The sequence below is a fragment of the Chiloscyllium plagiosum genome, unplaced genomic scaffold (assembly GCF_037043375.1).
Source record: "Chiloscyllium plagiosum isolate Xiang-an unplaced genomic scaffold, Cpla_swu_hap1 HiC_scaffold_38, whole genome shotgun sequence".
NCBI lineage: Eukaryota > Metazoa > Chordata > Chondrichthyes > Orectolobiformes > Hemiscylliidae > Chiloscyllium > Chiloscyllium plagiosum.
In genome coordinates, this window is record NW_028270176.1 from 70,554,785 (window position 1) to 70,566,940 (window position 12,156).

The 12,156-nt window shown below is 43.4% G+C and overlaps 1 non-coding gene across 1 annotated transcript; it reads left to right on the forward strand.

The window, feature by feature from the left end:
• Positions 1-3,916: 3,916 nt before the first annotated feature.
• trnas-uga (transfer RNA serine (anticodon UGA)) lies at positions 3,917-3,998 on the forward strand. Its single transcript has one exon. It is a non-coding gene; the product is annotated as a tRNA-Ser (tRNA).
• The last annotated feature ends 8,158 nt before the right edge of the window (positions 3,999-12,156 follow it).

Consider the following 12,156-nt stretch of genomic DNA (forward strand, 5'->3'; position numbering starts at 1 on the left):
GGCGTGACTGAAAGTGACGCAATAAGTGTGTGGTGGTTAGGCTGATGGTGACGCAGTAAAAATAAGGCCGACAAGGTGAAAATGGCAAAGACTGTGTGAGTGGGTCAAGGTGATAGGGACGCAGTAAATGTGAGGAGGTCAGGGTGAAAGTGACGCAGTAAATGAGAGAGGATCAGAGTGAGAGTGACGCAGTAAGTCTGAGGGGTCAGACTGATATTGACGCAGTAAGTGTGAAGGGGTCAAGCTGATAGTGACACAGTCAGTGTGAGGGGAGAGAGTTTTAGTTACACAGTAAGTGCAAGGCGTCAGACTGAAACTGATACAAAAAGTGTGAGTGGTTCAGAGTGATAGTGACGCAGTACGTCTGAGGAGTCAGGCTGATAGTGACGCAGTCAGTGTGATGGGGCAGAGTTTTAGTAACATGGTAAACGTGAGGCGTCAGTCTGATACTGACGCAAAAAGTGTGATGGAGGCAGGCTGATAGTGACGCAGTAGGTTTTAGGAGTGAGGGTGATATTACCATAGGAATTGCGAGGGCGTAACTGATAGTGACGCAATATTTGTGGGGCTGTCAGGCTGATAGTGACGCAGTAAAAATGAGGATGTCAAGGTGGAACTGGTGCAGTAAGTGTGAGGAAGGCAGATGGACAGTGACGCAGTAAGTGTGAGGGGTTCACGCTGATATTGAGGCATGCAAGTGTGAGGGGCTAGGTTGATAGTGACGCTGTGTGCCGGCGGGTCTGGCTGATAACGACGCAGAAAATGTGAGTGTCTCAGTGTGACAGTGACGCATTGCGTGTGAGAGGGTCAGGGTGATAATGACAGAGGAAGTGTGAGGTGGTGAGTTTGATAGTGATGCTGTAATTGTGAGCTTGGTCAGCGTAATAGTGAGGGGCTCAGGCTGATAGCGACACAGCAATTGTGAGGAGGTCAGGGTAGTAGTGACGCAAAACGTGTGAGCGGGTCAGGCGAATAGTGATGCAGTGAAGGTGAGAGTGTTGGTGTGCTAGTGACGCAGTAAGTGTGAGCCGCTCAGGATGATAGTGTCACAACATGTGCGAGGTTTCAGGTAGACACCCATGCAGTAAGTGTGACGTGTTCAGGGTGAAAGTGACACAGACACATTGAGGGTGTCAGATTGAAAGTGACACAGGAAATGTGAGGGGACAGGTTGATAGTGACACAGTTAGTGTAAGGGGTCAGGCTGATAATGATATATTAATTGTGATGGAGTCAGGATAATAGTGGTGCAGTGAGTATGAGTTGTCAGGGTGATAGTGACACACACACGGTGTGAGTGGGATAGAGTTATAGTGATGCAGCAAGTATGAGGAGGTTAGAGTGATAGTGTGCAGGGTCTGGCTGAAGGTGACGCGAGAAGAGTGAAAGGTTCAGGGTGATCTGGACGCACTAAGTTTGGGGGCTCAAGGTGATAGTGATGCTGTAAGTATGAGTGGGTCAGTCTGATAGTGACACAGTACATTTGAAGGGATCAGGCTGGGAGTGATGCAGTAAGCGTGAGGGGGTCAGGCTGATATTGATGCACTAAGTGAGAGGGTATCAAGGTGATGGTGACGCATGAAGTGTGAGCAGGTTAGAGAGAGAGTGACGCCGTGAGTGAGTGGGGTTTGGCTGATAGGGATGCAGTAGGTGCGCATGTGTCAGGGTGTGAGTGATGCAGGAAGTATGAGGGTGCCAGAGGTATAGTGACGCATCAAGTATGAGGGGGTCAGAGTGATTGTGACGCAGTAATTCTGAGGGGATCAGGGAGATACCAAAGCAGTAAGCATGAGGGTGTCAGGCTGTTAGTGACGCTGTCAGTGAGAGTGCCTCAGCCTAATAATGATGAAATAAATTTGAGAGAGTAATTCTGCTTGTCAGGTGATAAGTGTGAGTGAGTCAGGCTGGTAGTGATGCTGTACGTGTGAGTGTTGAAGCTCATAGTGAAGCAGAAGGTGTGAGGTGGTCACTGTGATTGTGAGGCAGTAAATGAGAGAGGGTCAAGATGATAGTGACATAGTTAGTTTGAGGAGGCAGTGTTATAGTGACACCGTAAGTGTGAGGCGTCAGTCTGATACTTACATAATAAGTGTGATGGAGTCAGGCTGATAGTGACACAGTAAGTGTAAGGAGTCAGGGTGATAGTAACATAGGAAGTGTAAGGGTGTGACTGATAGTGACAAAGTCAGTGCTTGGCAGTCAGGCTGATAGTGACGCAGTCAAAATGATGGTCTCGAAGTGAAAGTGGCGCAGTAAATGTGAGGGCGCCAGATGGATAGTGATGTAGTAAGTTTGAGGGGTTCACGCTGATATTAAGGCGGTAAGTGTGAGGGGCAGGTCTATAGTGATGCAGTAAGTGTCGGCGGGTCAGGCTGATAGTGATGCATTCAAAGACCAAATATAAAAGGCTCACTGTAGCGCTGATTAGTGAGACTTCTCAAGGCTAAGACAAAAATCAACAGTTCTCATCCTGGTCATAAATCACAATGCTTCATTTTAAAATTCTCCTCTCCTGCTTCTAGATTCACCAATGAGCGAACAAAATTTAATTGCACCACCCTGTTTATCTCTTCAAATATTTTGCAACTCTCAATGAGATTACCTCTCTTGTTTTGAAACTGTTAAAAAAAGGCCGGATTTGCCCAATTAAAATTCAGAGGACTAACGTTCATCCATGATATCAAGGCGAAACACCATTCGTGGTATTCCACAGATGGCATTAGTATCTTTCCTAAATTGAGGATTGTAATTCCTCATACTGTCGTCCAAGTGCGGTCGAACTGAGCCACCATACATTGGAAATAATGCTTCGTTCTCGTGCCCTGAAATCCTTCTGCAGCTTTCACAACAGACTTCTACAACGGCTACTAGACTGTAATGACTTATTAAAAACTTCTCCAAGATGCATTTCTAAACATCTGTACATCAGACTTTCTACTTCAAACCTTCGACAAATAATCTCCACACATTTCCCTCCTGACAAGTATGATAAAGTCAAATCGTTGCTATTTATTAGATCATGAGGGACATGGATAGGTTGACTCGTCACGGTGTTTTCCGGCTGGTGAGGAAGTCAAAATTTAGAAAACATCGGTTTACATTTAGAGGGTAAGGATTTAAAAGGGACGTCAGGGGCAACTTTTTCAGTCGTGTCCAGAATGAGCTGCCAGAGAAATTGTTGTAGACTGGTACAACTGTAACATTTAATAGCATCTGGATGGATATAGAGTAACAAGGTTTTGAGGGATGTGGGCCAAATGTTGGCAAATGGGACCTATTAATTTAGGATAACTGTCCACCATGGTCAAGTTGGAAAGAAGGACCACTTTCCGTGTTGTATTGTTCAAGGACTTGATGACTCTAGAACAACCGCAAAAACTTTGCAAATAATTCCGTCAAGACGATTTCAAGTTCCAAATCTTTGGTTAATCTTCCCCTTTTGCGCTCACAAATTCATTACCTGATGTCAGAACTTATGGATTAGTTGCTGGATCCATTCATGTAAATTGGTTCTGCATTCTTTCTAATTCCGATACTGTTTTTACGAATGTAGCTAGTGTTTATGGACTTAGCATCAATATTTCTAATATCATATTTCGATGAATATTAAAACACAACAGCATATCTAATTTGGCACCAGATGATGAGCAATTGAGTCAAAATCGATCGGACGCAGTGAGACAATGATCCTCTCTTCGTGTGGTGTACATCCGTGACTCTATAATTCTACGAAGAATCATTCCCATAACTTCAGCTGTGTCAGAATCTAGTTTGCGGTGAAAGCCTGTCAATCTGCGAAGGTACCGTTCGTCTGGGCATCTGCAAAGGATTTGGCGAAATCTTTGGGTCTTGACAATTTGTTCTTCCAACAAATGAATTCAGTTATTTTACTATGAAAATTGACAAACTTGCCGCAGCTGTGATGGCCGAGAGGTTAAGTCGTTGGACTTGAAATCCAATGGGGTCTCCCTGCGCAGGTTCGAATCCTGTTCACAGCGTAGAATCTTTTAAAAGTCATTAATTCATTTGCAGAATTTGAATTTCGTGGAGCTTGAGCTTCGCATTCAATCGAAAGTAAATTTTCAACTGTGAAGAATCCGAAGTAATTTCAAGACTGACCCAGTCATCTAATTGAATAAATTATGTGTCGAGACACAAAAAGCCACCAACTTCCAACACGAATCAGTGTCAACACATTTGTCGAACTATCATGAAATTTGGATGTTCGGGGGGTGGAATTCAGCAAAACAAGAAGCAATGCAATACATTTACCTGCAGGTGATGACATCTTTTTCAGGATCAGTTGAAAGTCAAGCTGAGAAAGTTCAACCTAATTTACAGCTGACTCTCAAGGCCAATAATCTATTATATCAGCAGTCAATGAATTAGAAAAAAGCAATTCCATGTGTGGAAAGGAACTCGACTGATTCAGGTTCCTGGCTTGCGATGTGAAAAGGCAAGGCGATATCAGCGGAGTAGAATTTTCTGGAAATATTAGAAATGGGATGTTAACGGTCTTCTGCTGTCCACATTCGTAAGAAACTGTGCATTAAGAACTGAAATTGAAAATTAACGATGAAAATCAGACTTCGCCCTCTGTTTGTGGTGTAGCATTGTTCAGAATAATTGGTTGTTGTTGAGGCTAAAATTGACCAAAATAATCGATGGGGAACTTATCCACGGCCTTCGTTGGAGCAGTTGGTGTGGAGAGGTCAGCTTGAAGAACCAAATGCCAATTATTCATCATGGCTGTCTGAATTGCTTAGTTAAACATACTCCCAGTTTAATGAAAAAAAGTTTTGCTATCGGAGCTAGATGTTTTCGTGTCAGCATGTTCAGATATGAGAAGACACTCCATGGAGTAGATGTGACTTAAATATTGACTCGAACGTCAGAGATGTTGACACATTTCTGCACCAGAACAGCACTACCATTGGTATCAAATCAAACTGAACAAAGGACTAGTCACTTCGACATTTCCTGTCTGCAGATTCTGCCAATAGACCGTTCAGGCCCGATGTAGGAATAGGGCGTGGTGACATCTGTTCGCAAGTGGATCACTTCATTCTTGCTCACGATCCGTAAACCGTAATTCATTTTGAACTTCTTAGCCATCAGCATGGTAAGTGGCACATAATGCACAGGTTTGCTTCTCGAAAGAAAGAGCGAAATCTTATTCAATGCAGACGCAAATTCAAGTTGTCCCTGGTCGACCAGAAGACAGATGTCGCGAAACAAAGTGAATACAGAAAACAATCAATGTTTTCTGGGAGTCATAAAGATGTACTGGAAGAACGGAAACATATATTTGGAACTAAAGTCACATACCACTTCCACAGACTAACGGTGTTCTTGAACCGTTATCTTAATTTGACCTTCATGTCCACCATTGCTGGAAAAATTATGTTAACAACTCAGAACTTTGTGTTCTTTGATATTCTCTCCTTCATGTTTCTCTTGATTTTAAAACTCAAACCGAGCAATAGTAATGCGCCCTACTTCATTTGCAAAGATGAGAAGAAGATAAATTTATAAGAGAACAGAAATAAAGCTACGTCTGTCTTTCGAGAGAAAACACAGTTACCATTTCGACTCCAAAAAGTCTTCTTCAGAAGTCTGCGCAATGAACTCGAAATAGTAGACCGAAAATGAAAAAAGATGCCAAAATGCCGCGAATACACCACCCGCAAGTGCCTCAAGTCCTACTCGAATATGCCGTATTACTACCATCAACATCAGTGGAGAACGGAACAAAGCTCATTCTGCAGTTGTCAACCTGTTATGACGTAGTTTGTAAAGTCAGAAATCTGATTCGGTAAAAAGCGGGATGAGAGCGGGATATAGGAAGTCTGAAAAAAGCAAGTGCGTGCTTTGCTTTGAAGAAGGTTGGCAGTGATGAAAATGGAAATTAACTACAGTAAGGGGGGCTGAATTAATACTCAGAATCGTTGCAACACACAGGGACGCAATTCTTTTTGCTAGGTTTCTGTTCTGCCATTTTATAATCACGACTGCTGTCGGGTTTGGTTTCCATTCCAGGCTTAGGTGACAGCCTGATGGAAGTTTGCACATTCGCCCAATTTCTGTGTGGTTGCTCTGGTTTGCAGCCACATTCCAAACATTTGCAGGTTATTTGGAATCGCCATTGAACGCACACGGTTACAGAGACAGTGATGTCTCTGTAATAGGAGTGTCTGGATAGGACGTACTTCAGAGGATTTTTGTGAACTTAAATAGACAGTGTGGGGTAAGTCTGCTGTTTCCTGGGTGAGCTACATGGACAGAGAGGGGTCAGGGTCTTCTTCCCTGAGGGAGATACGTTGACAGAGTTGGGTTCGTTGCTCTTACCTGTTTCAGTCACGCAGATACAGTAGGGTCAGTCTGCCTTTCCCTGGGCGAATTTCTTTCACAGAGTGGTGACAGTCTGCTCTTCCCTGCCTGAGTGAAATAGAAAGAGCGGGGTCAGTATTATCTTCCCTCGATAATTTATGTTGACAGTCTGGCTTCCGTCTGCTCTTCCCTGGCGAGTTACATTGGTAGAGTGGGGTTAGTGTTCATTCATTGGGTGAGTGCCATAGACGGAATGGGATCAGTCTGCTCTTCCCTGAGGGAATTACATTTATAGAGTGGGGTCAGACTGCTCTTCAGAGAATGACTTATATTGACAGTGTGGAATCAGTCTGCTGAGTTACACTGAGATTGTGGGGTCAGTCTGTCCTTCCCTGGGTGAGTAACACTGACTGAGTGGCGTCAGTTTGCTCTTCCCTCAGTGAGTTACATTGACAGAGTGGCGTCAGGAGTGGCGTCTTTGAGGAGTTGACAAAAGTAACTCGTCCCCTACATCTTTGGGATAATTAGGGATGGGCAGTGAATCTTATCTCATTGAAAGACAACTGTGTCCCAGAAATGCATTTCTCATAATTGCATGTACTAATTCGACACTGCAAGCGGACGGGAATAACTTGAGGTGAGTTGCAGTGTAGAATAATTAAAGTCAAATGCACTGATGCCGAGGAGACATGACACAAGATGTGAATGTGGAGCTAATGGTGCAAGGCCCAGTGTCAGTGCTATTGGTTCAGCATTTATTTCTCACTGTTCGCAATGACTCACACACCACTGCTGTCAATTCACAACAATGAGCTTGTTCATCTTGGTTTGAACATCCCTGCGTGTGTATTAACGTGGTTAATGGGACGCGAGAGGAGATGAGCACATGCTGTTTATTCTGTCAGTTTAAACAGATGAAAATATCGGTTGGATGCCAATGCAAAAGGATACTGTCTTTTTATGTGCCTTTTCAGTAGGGCATGCTCAGCATTGAAATGTCTGCTTTTGCACAAGCAGAGTCTGATTGCCATTCATACTGAGCAACGCTAATACAGAAAACGCGTTTTCGAATTCCTGTGATCAAGTGGTTCAGACATTGCACATATGGACGACAAATCTGGCTTTTAACGTGGCGCCGTTGCTTAGCTGGTGAAAGCACCTCCCATCACACTGGTGCCTGCTCATTGTATTGAAAGCTCGTTATTTCTCGCAAGTATTGTGTTGCTCATCGAGAAACTCAGTGTCTGTTTGAATTGCTTTATATTCTGATTTCGAGATCCGGCTTCATTTTCCAGGTTTAAATCCAGTAGTGTATGTTGCTCTTTTTAACTACTATTTTAACCTGGAGATTCTTCCCGCAGTTCCACAAGCACTTTTGCTTCTCATCCTCTTATTCTCATTCCTTCATTCCCAGTTTTGTGAAAATTAAGTGGTGAGGCAGGAGACACTGCAGCATTCCCGGGGAATGTTATGGTAATGGCACTGACACCACGACATGATCACCCTCATTCTCTGCTGTCACCATTCATTTGTTGTACACCAAAAGTAAATGCATCCTTGTTCTTCTTCAGCTATCATGTAATTACTTTCTTTTTCTGTTGGATAAGGAATTCAACTTTAACTTCGAAAGGGTCTTTAGATTTTGAGGAAGAAATGTCTCCTTGCCTCAGGTCGAAGTGACAGACGCATTATTCAGAGAATGTGAGACAACTTCGACCGACTCCAGCCAGGCGTCAGAAAGCCTCTCAGCAGTTCGAGTCTCAAACTGTCTCTGAATGTCATGCTTTTCAAGAGCAGAAATGGGAAATGAGGGATATGGACAGCCAGAGAGTCGGAGAATGTGAAAAAGGCCCAGGAGGATACAGAGACAAATATAGAAAAAACAAAGACACATATTGAGGCAGATACTGAAAGAAACAATTTCCATTCAACACGACTGCTAAATAACAGAAAGCAAAAGGAAATGTAGCCATTAAAACGTAGCCTTCCACCAGCTCAGGAAAATGAAAGTAGCATGACAGCTGATTAAGTCCTTTTAAGATTGTAAATTCGACGTTTGTAAGCTCAAGAGTGATTTTGATAAATATCCTGATTCGACAGGTAAGATTATCATTTTCCCAACAGTATAATCTAGAAATCTATAACTAACCTGTTTCCTGTCCATCTAAAAAAAAATCTGTTTCTCTCCACAGATGTTGCCAGGTGTAGCGGGTTTCTCTATCAATTCTCGTTTTTAGTTCAGCTTTCCAAAACCTGCATCTTTCTGATTTTTGATATTCTGGCACAAAACCAAGAATTACCAGGTTCGGACCAGTGGTCAGAAATACTGGACGACGATATACTAGCACAATAAAACGTTCATTCCCTGTCCGAAAATAGAACTAATGCCATGGCAGTTCTAGTTCCAAACCCTAACTACGACATTACACTGAATGAAGACAGACGCTCTTGCACTTATTCTCAATGAAATGGCTTTTCCCTTTGATTTCTGATCAGTTTCACTGCAGATTGTTTTCTGCTCGTCTTCAAGTTTTACAGAATGGAAAAGCCCATTTGGTCCATGCTGCAGTCTGGTTTAAAGACATTCGTCTATTCCATTCCCAGTTTCCAGCTTTGGTCCATAACCTTCTGTGTTCTGATGTTTCCAGTGCAAATGGCAGTGAGGTTCTCGCTTTGATCCTAGATAACACAACAATGGGATTGAAGTTTGACATAGTCACACTGTGTTATTACCCACGTCATGTCTCCCACAGAAAGAGACACACAGACACATTCCCCGAGAGTGGCAGAGTTCTCAGGATTTGATCAGCTCCTTGTACTTCACTTCAGCTATCCGCTCCAACATGCAAGTTCAACCGCCAAAAGGCAGCTTTTGGTTAAACCAAAGCCAGTTCTACAGACAATGAGAGACGTTGCTCTGAGCTAGAATTTGAAGTGGGCGAAAGAAAGTGTAAATTCGAAAACCCAAACCCTTCCGTTCCTGACAGATAACAGGAGTGGACTAGCACGCTGCATCCTCGTGATTTTAAATGCGAACCGATAATCCCCTAACTCGACGTCAGGAGTGTTACCAATTCTGTCACTGACCCAAAGACCAGGTTTGGCTGTAACAGTTTGTCTATAGGTAATGTAAACGTCCACATCAGGGGAACAGCATTCACAAGGTGAAAAATCAGCAAACATAATCACCATCACTGTTTCACTTGGAATTCCCCACTCTGTGAACCATTTCCTTTCACTGTACTTTCATATTTGAAGTTTTTTACATTCCAGAGCCTGAACTATTTCAGCGAGAAACCACTGGTCATTTCGAGCCCGTCATCCGGAATGAGGCGAGTTGAGCGATGCCTTTCTTGCTGCCAAAACATCAGCGCATACAAAACAAGCTCGTTTTTGCATCAGTCTTTTATTACCTTGCTGCAGTATATCTGCTGAACAACATCAGATTATCACAGCATTGCTTTCTTCACATTGAAACCAAGGGTGATAGTATGAACCGACTTGGGAACATGGAGAGAGAAACAGTGCTGGGGAAGACGATTATGACGTGAAGAGCAGCCACTAGAGTTTGTACAGGTCCCAAAGGCGACTGCAGTATCAATGGACATCCCTGCATACGAGTCTGATTTTGCATTGCCCAGAACAGGCCTTCATTCCCAGTCAGGAAATGAAGATTTAATTCTCTTCTTGTGAATTATCCGAACGAAAACCATATCCTGGTTGCACCCAGAACACACACGCGGATCCTGCCAGAACAATTCAGTGATCGATCAGCATCTGTCTGGAAGGACAATGGCAGCAAATTCAAGCGAAAGCTATCACAGCAATTACCCCTCCAAGGTTCTCGCGTTTCCCAGTTGAAAATATTTCGCTGTTCCTTCAATGTCACTATGTCTAAACCCTTGCCTCATGGCATCATGCCTGTACCCCGCTACTGAGGACATCCGGGGTTATGCGGAGTAACTCAAAATCTCAATCTCTCGAGTAATTAGGCGTTGACGGTGCATCCCATCATATTGAGCAATGACTTTATCCCAGTAATACGTTTCCTAAAGCTGCAGTTTCTAAGGGAACACTTGCAAGCTGTCGGGAATAAGTTGAGAAGTGGAATGGACGAGAGGAAAATGTGAAAGGCAATGATGACTGGGAGGCATGAGTCAGCAAGTGAGTGAGGAGCTGGTGTTGCAACGTTCAATGTCAGTGTCAGTATTTAGTGACCACTATTCACTCTGACTCACACACCACTCCTTAACAATTCACCACAATGAATCCATTCCTCTTAGTGTGAATTTACCTTTGCTGATATTAACGTGGTTAAAGGTGCCCAAGAGGATGGATGGATCCGCGTTATCCTGTCAGTTTAAACAGTCTAAGTTATCAGTTTACAACAAAAGCAATAAGAGATTGCCTCTTCCTGTGCATTTTCAGTGGAGAATATCCAGCTTTCAACTCTTCTGCATAACCAGAGGCTGTTTTAAATTTACACCGAGTAACTGTGAAACACACAAAAAATGAGTCCGAGTTCCTGTGTTCGAATAGTCAAGGAAATGCACGCATTGTTTTGAATCGTTGAGCTTGGGCAGTCCCTCAGCCGTAGTTAGTGAAAGTCACTGTGAAACAAAAAAGCCGAATATGGGATCAAATCCTGACATCTCAATGTTTATAGGTCTTTCATGAATAACAGTGTTCCCGACTTCACCTGTGGTTCTGGTCGTGGTTGGAATTCAAATCAATGACAGGATCTAGGTTATAGTTTAAAGACAGCTCCTTCGACACCTCTGCCACGCTGCCACACAAACCCCCGCAACCACGTTTTTCATGATTAGTGTGTCAGCATCGCCTCACTTCAGGCACTTACCCACACGCACTTTCAATGGCGAACTTGTTTTAAGTTTGATAATATTTATGAGGATGTTGCAAGGCATACAGTGTTTGGACAGTAGCGTAAAGCTGAATAGGATGTGAAAATTCTCCCTGGAGCTTGAGGGCTGAGGGATGGGATTACAGAGGTTTATATCAATATGAAGGAGACGGTAGAGTAAATGGTCAATGACTATTTCTTTCCAAGGCAGGCAAGTTCAAAACAATGGAACAATGTTTTAAGGTGAGAGTGGTAAAATTTAAAAGGGATCTGAAGAACATTGTATTTTATTCACATAGAAAGGTTTGCGTGTTTGGAATGAATTGTCAGATTTAGTGGTGGAGTCTGGTATACTCTCAACATTTCAAAGGCATATGGATCTGTATACAGACAGGAAAGTTGAAAAAGAATAAACATGAAAATTTGGCAAATAGAGCCTTTGTTTCCGGGCTCAGCCACTCTGAGATGCTGCAGTGGCGATCACCAGTTTGAATAGGCACTCATCACTTGGTCAGTGTGATGGGCTAGTTTTCTGGAAGATGGTTAGATTAGATTCCCTACATTATGGAAACAGGCCCTTCAGCGCAACTAGTCCACACCGACCCTCCAAAGAGTAACCCAAATAGACCCATTTCCCTCGAACTAATGCACCGATCATTATGAGGAAATTAGCATGTCAAATTCACCTGCCCTGAACATCTTTGGAGTGTGGGAAGAAACCCACGCAGACGCAGGGAGAATGTGCAAACTCCGCACAGGAATCAAACGTGGAACACTTGTGCTGTGAGCCACGGTGCCGCCCTAAAAAGGGACGGAGAACGCAGCGAGCATCCCCGCAATCTCTTGCATGCAAAGCGAGTACTCTCCCATTTGAGATAACTCCCACAGGCTGCTTCCGTTAAAACCAGCAACGAATCATTTTTTCTGGTCTTAGGCTGCCAATGACCATTCTTCTTGACACATTC